The sequence below is a fragment of the Drosophila serrata genome, unplaced genomic scaffold (genome assembly GCF_035046125.1).
Source record: "Drosophila serrata isolate PLE 108 unplaced genomic scaffold, ASM3504612v1 contig_241, whole genome shotgun sequence".
In the NCBI taxonomy this organism is placed as follows: Eukaryota; Metazoa; Arthropoda; class Insecta; order Diptera; family Drosophilidae; genus Drosophila; species Drosophila serrata.
The window spans coordinates 3,328,352-3,339,838 of record NW_028257139.1 but is presented as its reverse complement, the minus strand read 5'-3'; the positions used below and the strand labels follow the sequence as shown (position 1 = coordinate 3,339,838).

Below are 11,487 nucleotides of genomic sequence, written 5' to 3'. Positions count from 1 at the left end.
TCACTGCTCTGTTTACGTTTTCTCTTTCGTTGGGCGGCAGCGCGAAGCAGTTTGTATTAATTTCTTAGTTCTTTCGAGAGTAAGAAAAGTTTTACAATGCGTTCAGGTCATGGAGAATACACCGGCGGGTATGTTGGTCTTATTATAATCCCAAAATAACTCAAAAATAGTGGAGAGTACTCTCTTGAAGTTATGGAAACTATATTCATTATTGTGGAGTCAGGATTTAACTTGGCTTAAAACTTTTATAAATATCAATATAAATAGTGCTTTATTTTGGTACAGAAATTTATTAAGAATAAGGGATAAGTTCCTTTATTACCTCCATTATAATTGTTTTAAATTTGGTAATAAACATTTGATAGTTTAAAATACTTACCAATAATAACCACAAACTAAAGTGCTTCTTATATAGAATTTGAGTGAAGATCTGATACTTTTATTTCTATTCTTCAGCCTCCTTTTAACCTTTCCCTGGCTTAATAACATAATCTTTTACCTTTGCAACTCTTTGTTTACCTTTTTCGAAGGGCATTCGCAACAAACATTTGATAGTTTAAAATACTTAGCAACAATAACCACAAACTAAAGTGCATATAGAATTTGAATGAAGATCTGATACTTTTATTTCTATTCTTCAGCCTCCTTTTAACCTTTCCCTGGCTTAATAACATAATCTTTTACCTTTGCAACTCTTTGTTTACCTTTTTCGAAGGGCATTCGCAATTCGTTGCAGTCTTTTTTTGATTCCTTGCGCCTTATCTTTATATGCCTTTCCTTGCTCTGCTTTTTTAATTGTTCTTTATGGTTATGTGTCGCTACTGTTGTTGTTTTCGTTCCTCTTCGTTGAGGGGTTTTTTGTTTTTGTTTTTGTGTTCTTTTTTTTTGTTTTTGGGGTGGTGCAAATTCCGGCACGAGACTTAATTCACTTAATTGAGCAGGCAGAGGCAGAGGCAGAGGCGACAGCAAACGTCGACAGCGACGTCGGCAGAGGAGCTGGCCGCGTGCCCTGGCAAATAATAGTTTGAAGTTGGCGCCGGACCCGGCATGGCACGGATATATGTATGAATGTATTGCCTGGCCTGCCTTTTGGTGATTTCACTTTCAGATACATTAACACAAGTGCGCTGAAATGCGCGCGCCTTTTGAGTTATTGGTAGCAGCGTGGCAGCGACGCTGCAGCGCAGCCTCCTTCGCTGCCCATTTTCCTTGGCCTCTTCGATTTTATGAATGAAAATCGCGACTTGGCTGGTTTGGTTTTGGTTACGCTTTGCTCTTGCAGTCAGCCAGCCTCCACAGTTATTTGCATGTGTGTGCGGATGTGAGCGCAGGATATGTGTGTGTGTGTACGTACGCACACACATGGACAGGCGTCTGCTGTTGCCATAAAATAAAAGCCTTTGGGGGGGCATCTCTCTCCCTGTGTGTGTGTGTGCTCCATTAATACCATTATCCTTGGGATGCTGCTGGCCTCGCTTAATTTGCCCTCGCATCTTCTCGGTCCTCGGTTTTCGGTCTTAACTTGTTGCCGGCTCCTTGGGTCAAGTGCAACACGAAAACGCAAATTGCTCAATGAAGAATGTATAATCAAATAATAAAAAAAAAACAGGGAAGGGAGAAGAGTATGAAGGGTTCCCTTGTCTTGTCTTGCCATTTTTGTTTGTCTTCTAAAAAACGTAAACAAAAGCCAGAGCTCGAAGAAGAAGATAGGGTTTTGATGGCAACCACGGCGAATGAGCAATTTGGTTCCCAGTCACGACTTTTGTCCCCACAAGAAAGTCACCTTTCAGTGGGAGAGATGAGGTATCAAAGGGGTTAAAAGAACTTATATCATTGATAATTTAAAATAATAACTACTAGGCTACAAAATATTGTATCTTTTACTTATCAATATGTGTATCTTTAAGTTGTAATAACTTAAAACAAGTCCTTTGCACTTAGTCTTTGGATTGCAAGTAGTTTTCAGTGATTATAGGATAAGCTGTCTTTTAGTAACTTAAAACAAATCATTGACTTTGAATCCAAGAACTCTTTTAATTTCAAGTAAATTCAAATAACGCAGAGTAATTATTGAGTAAGCCGTCTATCTTACACTTTGAGTAACTCATGACAAACCTTTGTATTTGTATTTAGAACCCTTTAAAATTGAATTTAAATTCCAATTCTAATTCCCCGGTGTAATTATAGAGTAAGCTGTTTGAATTTGCTGCATCATGGCACATTTTCCATATCTATCAACGGTAGTAATAGTAGTCAATCCCCCCCACCCATCAATTACTATTACTCTATCGTATTAGCCTCTATAAAATCCCAGCCCCCTTGTTAATGACATTCGATTGCCGGCCAGAGGGTTAAGTTAAGTTCCATAGCCCAAGATAACAGATAACAGAGTGTCGTAAGCGTTTGTGGGTTCAACAAACCTCAGGTTGGGCAGTTTGGGGATTTGAAGGTGGGATCGGATCGTTGTTGTCGCGCGACTCCAAGAACACTCGTGCTTATCGCTGATGACACTGCAGGTTCGTGGCAAAACAACAGCTGTTTTTGACCACAACAACAGAGAGCGGCAGTCAGTCAGTCAGCAGTCCAGTGTATCCATTATTGTATCTGCGATTGAAAGATTTGCTCACCACGCTCACTCTCGCGTTGCAGCTTATATGGCAACGCGCGCGGTCTTGACTTGGCTTAATGTATGCCCACACGTAGTACACACAAAGACAGCTGCTGCTTGCAGCGGCGAGTTGTGGCACGAAATCTTATCAATGAATGCGCATCACTTGCACTTGTTTGCACCACCTAAGGGGGCATGGCCATGGCGTGGTGGGATGGCTTATAGCTATGGGTATGGGTATGGGTATGGGTTCGGGGAATTACCGGCTGGCGACGACGTAAATGGTTCGACCAACGATGACGACGTCGATGATGATGACGTGACTCACAGACGCTCCATAAGCAACAACTACATCTAGACCGATGCACTCGAACTCGCACTCGCACTGGACGCACTGTGGCACACGCACACCATTAGCATTATTAAATCGCCAGCCGCAAATTTGCGGTTGCGTCACCTACTTAACACGCGGACAGGGACAGGGACACGGACATGGACATGGACCATGGCCAGCAGCTGGCCAAGACGATGCGGTGGGCGGGGGAGAGAGTGTGTAAGGCCACGAGGACTTCAGAGAGAGACTTGGGCTCACAGCATCCGTGAGTTTGCTTAAGGATAACAGGCCAACAAGAGCGCCAGCGAAAATTTCCATTAAGCCAAATTAAAGTTATCGTGAGCAGAAAAGCGGCAGAGGGAGATGTGGCAGCAACGCAGGCAGAGTGGCAGAGTACACCACACCATAGACTTTCATTCCAATTCACCAAGCACCCACTCAGGTACACTGGCAGAAAATGAGTATAAAATCATTGTCACCCATTCACCTCAGTAACCCATTTCATTAAATTCAAATAAATTCATAACGTTCATAATTACTATACAGTACCATATAAATTATATTCAACAACTTATTTCTGGTGAGTTTTTAAATCTCTACAACAATAGTCTGTTATACCATTTCATCATTTATAACATTATTTTCCTCTATGTACTGTTGTTGTTCGTCCTGCCCTCTTGCCCGTCCAATCTTCCATATTCATTTCTCTCATTGCTGTTCTCTCTGACAACAACCGCCTTACCACCCACACAACAACAACAACACCAATGCCCAACAACAACAATAGATTCACCAACAAGAGGGGGTAGAAAGCATGCCTTCTCTCTCATACTCTGTATTACTCAGCCCTCGGAGTGATGGTGTACGTGCAATTGGAAAAGTGGTTTTCATACTAGTGGATGTGGATGTCCCAAAACCACCACCACCGACAGCACAGCACAGCAGCACCACCACCACCACCATACCCCATACACCATCATATCAATCCACCGATCCACCCATATAACCCAGCAAGACCGTATTCCTCTTCGTCCTGTTCGGTAGGCTTTATTATGTCAGGACTAGAGGGGGGTTAATGGGGGTGGTATACGGTGGGTGGGTGGCATGGCATTTCACCCAATTTCATTATATTTGCCAACGTTTTTAGCTTTTATACGTCACACGGCATATCTCACCACACCCAACACGAGAAGGAGGAATATCCCATCTACAGTGGGTGGCTTGGGTTGCCTGTATTTTGTAGTTGTTGGTGTTTTGTATAAGAGGGATATCGGAGTGTGGAGGGTCGTACGATAGAGAAAAGCCGGCTCGACTTTACTGCGCAGGGTCGCCAACTCGACTCGATACGAGAGAGGGGTGGTGAGAGGCGGAAGGGTGGCTGGGTTGGGTGGGTGGTGGTGGTTGTTGGTATATGACTGTAGGTGGTTTTCGGCTGCCAGTGCTGCCAACCCATTATTATAAGGAATATAATATTATAATAATGTCAGGCATAAAGTGCCAAAGAGAGACAGAAAAAGCAGATAGAGAGAGAGAGCGAGATGGAAAGCAGAGGATTGAGGAGTATAAAGGAGTGGAAAAGGAAGAGGAAGCTGATGGAGCTTACACACACATACACTGACACACCAATGGTCCGTGTATATGTACAAAATAAGGTTATTTTATAAACAGTTCAGGGTGTTATAAAGGGGGTACGGGGTTTTGCCATCGGAGGGTTGTCAGTGCCGTTGTATGTGTGTGGGCGTCCGTATCGAGGCAGAGCCGGAATATGGGAGTACGGGGGAGTACGGGCAGTCCGGGAGTCGGCGTCATAGTCACGGCTGGGCGCTCGTGGGCGGACATGGGTTAAAGCGACAAGCAGTCCTTAAAGAGGAGCATTAACCATGGAACCGTTAAAGAAAGGACACGCAGATTGTGGATATCGCATGAAAGCTTAAGTTTTCAGATCAACACAGAGGGTTTTTTAAGTTTCTCTAGGAAGGAATTTTCTTAATTATGATTTTACGATAAGATTTTAAGGTTTGAGAAGCAAATGAAGTAGTCTAGATTCCCAAGATCATCTTAGTAATAACGTTTTTAGATTTACAAGTAGATACAACATTAACAATATACGATATGATCGTTTCTTCACAAAAGATTAAAGATCATTCTTAAGAGATACTTAACTGAAAAATCGTTTGACTTAGAATTACTTCAACTAATCCAAACTACTATTAATACCAAGAACAATCCTCCAGATTGGCTATAAAATTCCGTTGACTACGAAACACTCTTTATTCCTCGTTTCGATTGCCTCTTGCTTTATACAATAGGCCATTGGAAAATGCCAAGGGGCCAACCTTGGTCCGATCCGTTCGCTTGTTGTTGCTCGCATCCATGTCCAAATCCGAAATCCGATTCAAACTACGTGAATTTGCGCGCGCTCCGCTGCAACCGTTGTCCAACATCATCCAACGAGTCGCCGTCTCCAACATCCGTTATATCCCACCACGCCAGCAAAAGCGGCAACCTTCGCTAAATCGAGCATGCGAGGCCGAACGCCGTACTTACCACTCACCACACTACGCCGCTAAAAACAGAGCTGAGGGTTGTTGGTTTGGGGGTGCTGGATTCATCATCGCCTCCTTTGAGATTTTCGTATTTTTGCCATTCTAAGCGAAACGCACTAGAAAAGCGGTCGCTGTCCGTCTTCTTCTTCTTCTTCGTTTGTCCCCCATCTCCATTCTCCTACTCTTCTTCTTCAGCTCTTCGAGTGTTTTCGAAACGCAAAAAGGAAACAAAAATATTTTCAACAAAAATCGGAACGCAACACTGCCAAGTCAGCCGTCGTCGGTGCTGTGCTGTCGTTGTTGCTGTTGCTGTTGTTGTTGCCGCCATCATTTATTTTTCGTCGTTTCTTTTTTTTCTGCTACGTACAAAATTAAACTCAAGTCTCGGAACGAACGAACAAACGTTCGCTTGGAACGGCAAAAGTTGCGATATCAACAGCACAGGCAGCAGCAGTAGAGGCAGCAACTGCAACAACAACCACAGCGGCGGCAGCGATGTACAGTGTACATGCACGAACAACCGAACAAACGAACGAAACGATTTTAATACATGAAATTTTACTGTGCAGTATACACACACAGCCAAACACATACATACAGCACTGGTTCCACCATCATTATTTACCAGCCTTTGCTTTGTTGTTTTACCCTCGCTCGTTCGTTCGTTCGCTCGCTCTCTCTCTTTGCCTGCCGCCTGCCAGCTCTCCTTCCATCCTCCTCACCCGTTGCTGCGGCCATTTTTAACTGTGCGACTGTACTTCGTGTGTCGGTCGTTCGGCTCTGCGCCTTAGTGCTGGCAGTATCTTTAAGCTACATTTGGGGGAAAAATAGTTGCTAGAACGAGATATATACAAAAATATAAAAATAATACAAATCTATATGTTCTTTAAAGCAAGATACCTAGGTTTTATTTTGTATTAATTATCCCAAATTTGGATTTTATTATATATAATATAATAATATTTATTATTAATTACAAGTTGCAAATATATTTTTAAAACTCGCAAGATCTAGCAACTAAATTGCTTAAGTGCCAGCACTGCTGCGCATTGCCGTTCGTTCGCATCATCATCGTTGTTGTATTTTTATATGGCATTCTCTCACATACCTACATACATATATGCGTTCGTTCGTACGTCTGTCTGTATGTATGCAGTGAGTCGAGTCAGCAACATTGGATGTGGATGTGGAAACTGTGTGTGGAGTGGAGTCTTTGTTGGTTGGGGCTGTGTATATTTCGGTATGTAGCCAGCGCATACATATATACACCGACAGTTTTTTCTATAGTATTTTTTTTTTTGTAATTTTGTGTTTACCAAGCGGCTTGGTGAACGTACGTATACGTACGTACGCCTTGATAGCTGTTGTTGTTTCCTACACTGCGCGACGTGCAATTTGCGCAGTGTGCTGTCGCTCCGTCAATTGTTAACGGCGATTGTTGTTGCTGCCGTTGGCAGTGTAGCCCTGGTTTCGATTCGGAGCCAGCGATTAGAGCACTTGACGCAATGCCGCCCTGGCTTTCGCCTCGTCTCCTCTGTCTCTCTTCCTTGTCTTATCAGCTGGGCTCGTGATAACAGAGGCAAAAAATTCGCATGCAAGGCCCATCCACATCTTTGATGTTGCTAGCGATGATCATCGCTTATCTGTCAGTTGGGAGCGGTAAATGGAACAGTTAGTTCCGGGAAAACGCTCAAGGGGATCCCCAATATCATTCCCCAGGGAACAGAAGGTTATTATAAAAAGTCAAAGATATGAAGGTGTAGTGTCCAGTATTAGAGATCGTAGATATGATAGGGGTAGTGATAGTGGTACTGGGAGTATGATATGATTGCAAGAGAATATAATAGAATAGAAACTTGATGTTGGCTTTTGGAACTGAGTTTGGTATAAGGGATATTATTCAATATATGTAGTATATAGTAGTTTTAATATATTATTCTGAATTTATATAAAATATAATATATAATACTTTCCTACTTAAATAACTATTTTTTTTCACACAAAACCTTTCCCTTTAAAATATTTCCCATGTTATCCTACAAAATAATTCAAAAATACCTGACCAATTACCGCAGCACTCTGTTTTTTTCTGGGCTCCGTTGCATAGTCCATCTTTCCGGGGAATTCTTATTAGCTGGGCTATCAATCGACCAACAGGTTGATTTCCAAGCAATTGCATTCCCATTCCCAAGATGGTCCCCCCCTCCGCCACTTAGCAAAGCGGTTCAATCACAGACGAATTTCGTCCTTCGAGTTGTCCCGACGCTGGCAATGACATATTGATGGATCGGCTGGGATGGGTCAGGTAGAAATAGAGAGGCTGGGCTAGAGAAAACTAAAACCGAACCCAAAAACCCGGAGCCCTCGAAATCGAAACGCACTGGCGTGCCTAATGCGCTGCATCCTTTTTGAGGATTACGGTCCTCGTCGTCGACGACCTTAGGTAGACTGGCGTCTAACAAAGCAATGGGAGGGATGGTATGGTATGGGATGCATGATATGGAAGGTATTTTTTCATTTTTTTCGGGAAAGGAAAGCAAAGGTATTGGGATTTGTGAGGAGGGTCTGCGGCAGAAAGAGTACTCACGTTTCACGAGATGCTGAAAAACACAGCTGATTTGCTTGGAGTGGAGGCAAAGAAGGCGAAGGAGTCGCGGTTCATTGACCAAAAGTCACCATTCTTAACCGGGGAGTTCCCCCCAAAACCCCACCAACTAAAGCATGTGTGTAATGTATGCTGTCAGCTGTTTTTCTCCTCCCCCCCATCGTCCGTTCACATACACACACGTACGCAAAGTGGGGAGATGCGAGAGATGCTGCTCCAACCGTGCCTTGCAAATTTTCAATGTCACCAATTGCGATGCCGGCGCTTCGTTGTCGTCGTTTGCTGCTTATAAATCTTCGACGTGAAGCACGAAAAACGGCAAACAAGCAGAGGCAGGCGGCACACACATTACAAAAAAAAAAATAAATAAAAGCAGGAGGAAAAAAACAGAAACACCAAAGCGGCGAACATTGAAAATTGCTCTAATTCGCCAAAAACAGCTGATTTGGTCGACGATGACGACGACGACGCCGCCATGGCTTCCTGCTCTGCTCTGGGCTCTGCTCTGCTGCCAATCGACGGTCCCCCCAAAAAACGACACGGGGACTCTCGGACTCGAACTCGGGAATCGGACGCGGACGCGGACTCGAACTCTGAATCGGAATCGGGGGTTTTGTGTCTGTCAGTCGTGCGGCGAACTCCGTGGTGCGGCAACATGAAATGGTCGACGCTTAATATGCGCACATCAAAAAAAAGCCCAGTTCCAGGTCTCGTCATTGTACAAGTAACCACCACCAACACCTCCTCTACTACCCATATTTCCTTCAAAAAATCAGCCTTGAATTTGGTTTCATACTGTCTTGTGGGGTTAGTTGGAACTTTTGGGCTAGCACTTTAAAAATACTACATATCTAAACTATTTTAAACTTTTAAATTACACTTAAGAACCAATTATTGCTAACTATTGGTATTTTATAAAACGAAACTGTCACAAATCTAAGAATCTATGAGCTTCAAGATATAGAAACTATAGGCTTAAAAACATATTTCAAGTTTGGATTGATTAATTTATTAAATAATGATTATTTCAGTAATGATTTTAGAACCTCAAATTTAATATATTTCATAAATCTTTACAAAACTAAGTGTTTCCCACTTTTTAGGTAGCCTTAAATATATGTAATTCTAGTTACAGAAGTTCAATTGTTTCAAAAAGACCGGGTTTGAATATTTTTCGTAATTCAATATTACTTAAAAGTAGGTTCGTCACTTTCTAGATACTCTTAAATATCTTAAATTCGATTTATTGAAATTGAACCATTTCAAAAAGACCGGGTTCGAATATTTACTTTCATTCAAAGTTTCAATATTTTTCAAAAATCTTTGAAAAACTAAATACATATCTCTAAATCAAGTTAAAGAATTTCCAAAGCTACGAAAAGACCGGGGCTTAAATATTTTCTTTCTTCATTTCCCACACAACATCATCATGTGCCGCTATAGGAAAATATGTGTGTTGCTCTTGCCGCCCCGCTCTTCCACGCTCTTGTGTGTGTTATGGTTGTGGGTGTTTTTGGCGTTTCCAAGTTTTCACCATTGGGGGAGGGAAAATAACAGAGGCAACCAGCATGGGAAAGACCAAGAGACAAGCGACCATATCGGCGTCGTCATCTTGAGACTGGAGCGCTTCTTCCCAGCCGAAGAGAGCTGCAGGAAGAAAGAGCAGGCGAGGGAGCGAGCCTCGTCTTCAATTCAATTCATTTTTATTATGATGAGCGGACCGCTGTCTTCCAGTGTTTCTTCGTTGAACTCCGGCTTTGGCTTGTAATTTTTCCTTCTTCTTCTTATATATCTTTCTTTCTTCTTTTTTTATTATGCCCCGTCTTCATTCGCTCGGCGCGCTCTTTTTTATGTTTCCAAAGTTTCTTCTTCCTCTTTGGCTCGTACACCTAAATTGCTTTGGCGGCGGAGATCGCGGCTAAAACTCAAACCCAGCTCGAAAACCGAAACTCGGCTTTTTGCTTCTACTTGTTATTTTTTGTTGTTGTTGTCTTCTTTTTTGTGTTCGTATCGTCTTGACGTCTTTTCTGTGTGCGGCTGGCCGAAGAATTCAAAGTGGGGCCCCAAACCGAGACCCGCGAGACTCGAGGCCCGAGACTTAAGACTCGCGACTCGAGACTCGAGACCAGACCTGGCCAGAGCGTACCCGATCCGACCAGAGTGGTACGACGGCACAACAGTCAGAGTCAGAGCCAGAGCCAGAGTCGGAGCCAGAGCCAAAGCCCACGGCCCAGAGTTATGGCCAGAGTCAGGCACTGGAGGGAGCGACAACGACAACGACAACGACATCGTCGACCGACTTAAATGCTTGGAAGTTGGCTCTTAAGCGAACACAGTGGACGGGAAAGGGTTTTAATGTAGTTAAAATGGTCAAAATAAAATGTAGGAATCTCTTAAGTTATATATAGGGCTGATAGTGATATAATATATATTTTTAAAAGACTTATAAATAAAGAAATGTAGCTAATCTGTAGATAATCAGTTACAGAAGTTTAAATTATGTATAATATATTCCAATGTTTAGACTAATCAAAGATTATTTATATTTCAAAGTTAGTTAAGCAAACAACTAGATTATTTCAAAAATATAATCGTATTATTTCTAATACCTACATATCTTCATGTATGAATATAATATAATATATAACTAAAATCTATAAGATTTATCAAGCAATTTATATCTATAATAGTCACTACATGAACTTAGTGTATAAATTTGAGGTCTTAGAAGAATTGATATAGAAAATATATCTACAAAAATTATCAGGGATCCAAGCAAGTCATAATAAAGATACAATTATTCGCACCTTTTTAAATATTTATAATTCAAAATCATTTAGATCTAGTTAATAGTACTGAAACTTTTTCTGTGCTATCGTTAGCAGCTAAAATCTGTTAAAATTTGTACTTAAAATAGATATAATAATGAACTAAATAGTATAAAATTGAGGGCTTAGTTGAATTTATATACAAAATATACTTATAACAATTATAAAGGCTTATATTTTTGAAGGCATCTAAGCAAGTCATTATAAAGATACAATTATGGTCCCCTTTTTCAATATTTATTTTTAAAAATATTGTAATTTTACCTTGATTCATAAATATGAAATAAATCTTAAATCAAGTTTTAGACCACTGTGCCTCCACAGCGGACGACGACGTTTCGTTTTGTTGCCGTTGTTGTCCCGGGCTCTGGCTTTGGCTCTGGCTCTGGCTCTGGCTCTGGCTCTTAGCTCTTGGCTCTGGCTTTCGGGCAAACATTTCGTGTTGCTGTTGTTGTTGCCTCTGACGATGACTGGCTCCGGCTCTCAGGTTGGGTTGCTTTCTGCTGGCTCGCTGGCTGACTGGCTGACTGGCTGACTGGCTCCGGCTGCTTGGTTGGCTCATAACC

The 11,487-nt window shown here is 42.0% G+C and overlaps 1 protein-coding gene across 3 annotated transcripts in view; it reads left to right on the top strand.

Moving 5' to 3' along the window:
- The window catches only part of tara (SERTA domain-containing protein 2 taranis), a 44,549-nt gene that overhangs the window by 26,548 nt on the left and 6,514 nt on the right, over positions 1–11,487 (top strand). The window contains exon 1 of one of the 3 annotated variants that reach the window (XM_086831936.1): positions 615–3,522. The exons of the other annotated variants lie outside the window; for them this stretch is intronic. The gene's annotated coding sequence lies outside the window, so the exon portion shown is untranslated. Of the gene's footprint in view, positions 1–614; positions 3,523–11,487 lie in introns of those variants that run through there. 3 annotated transcript variants of the gene reach the window in all.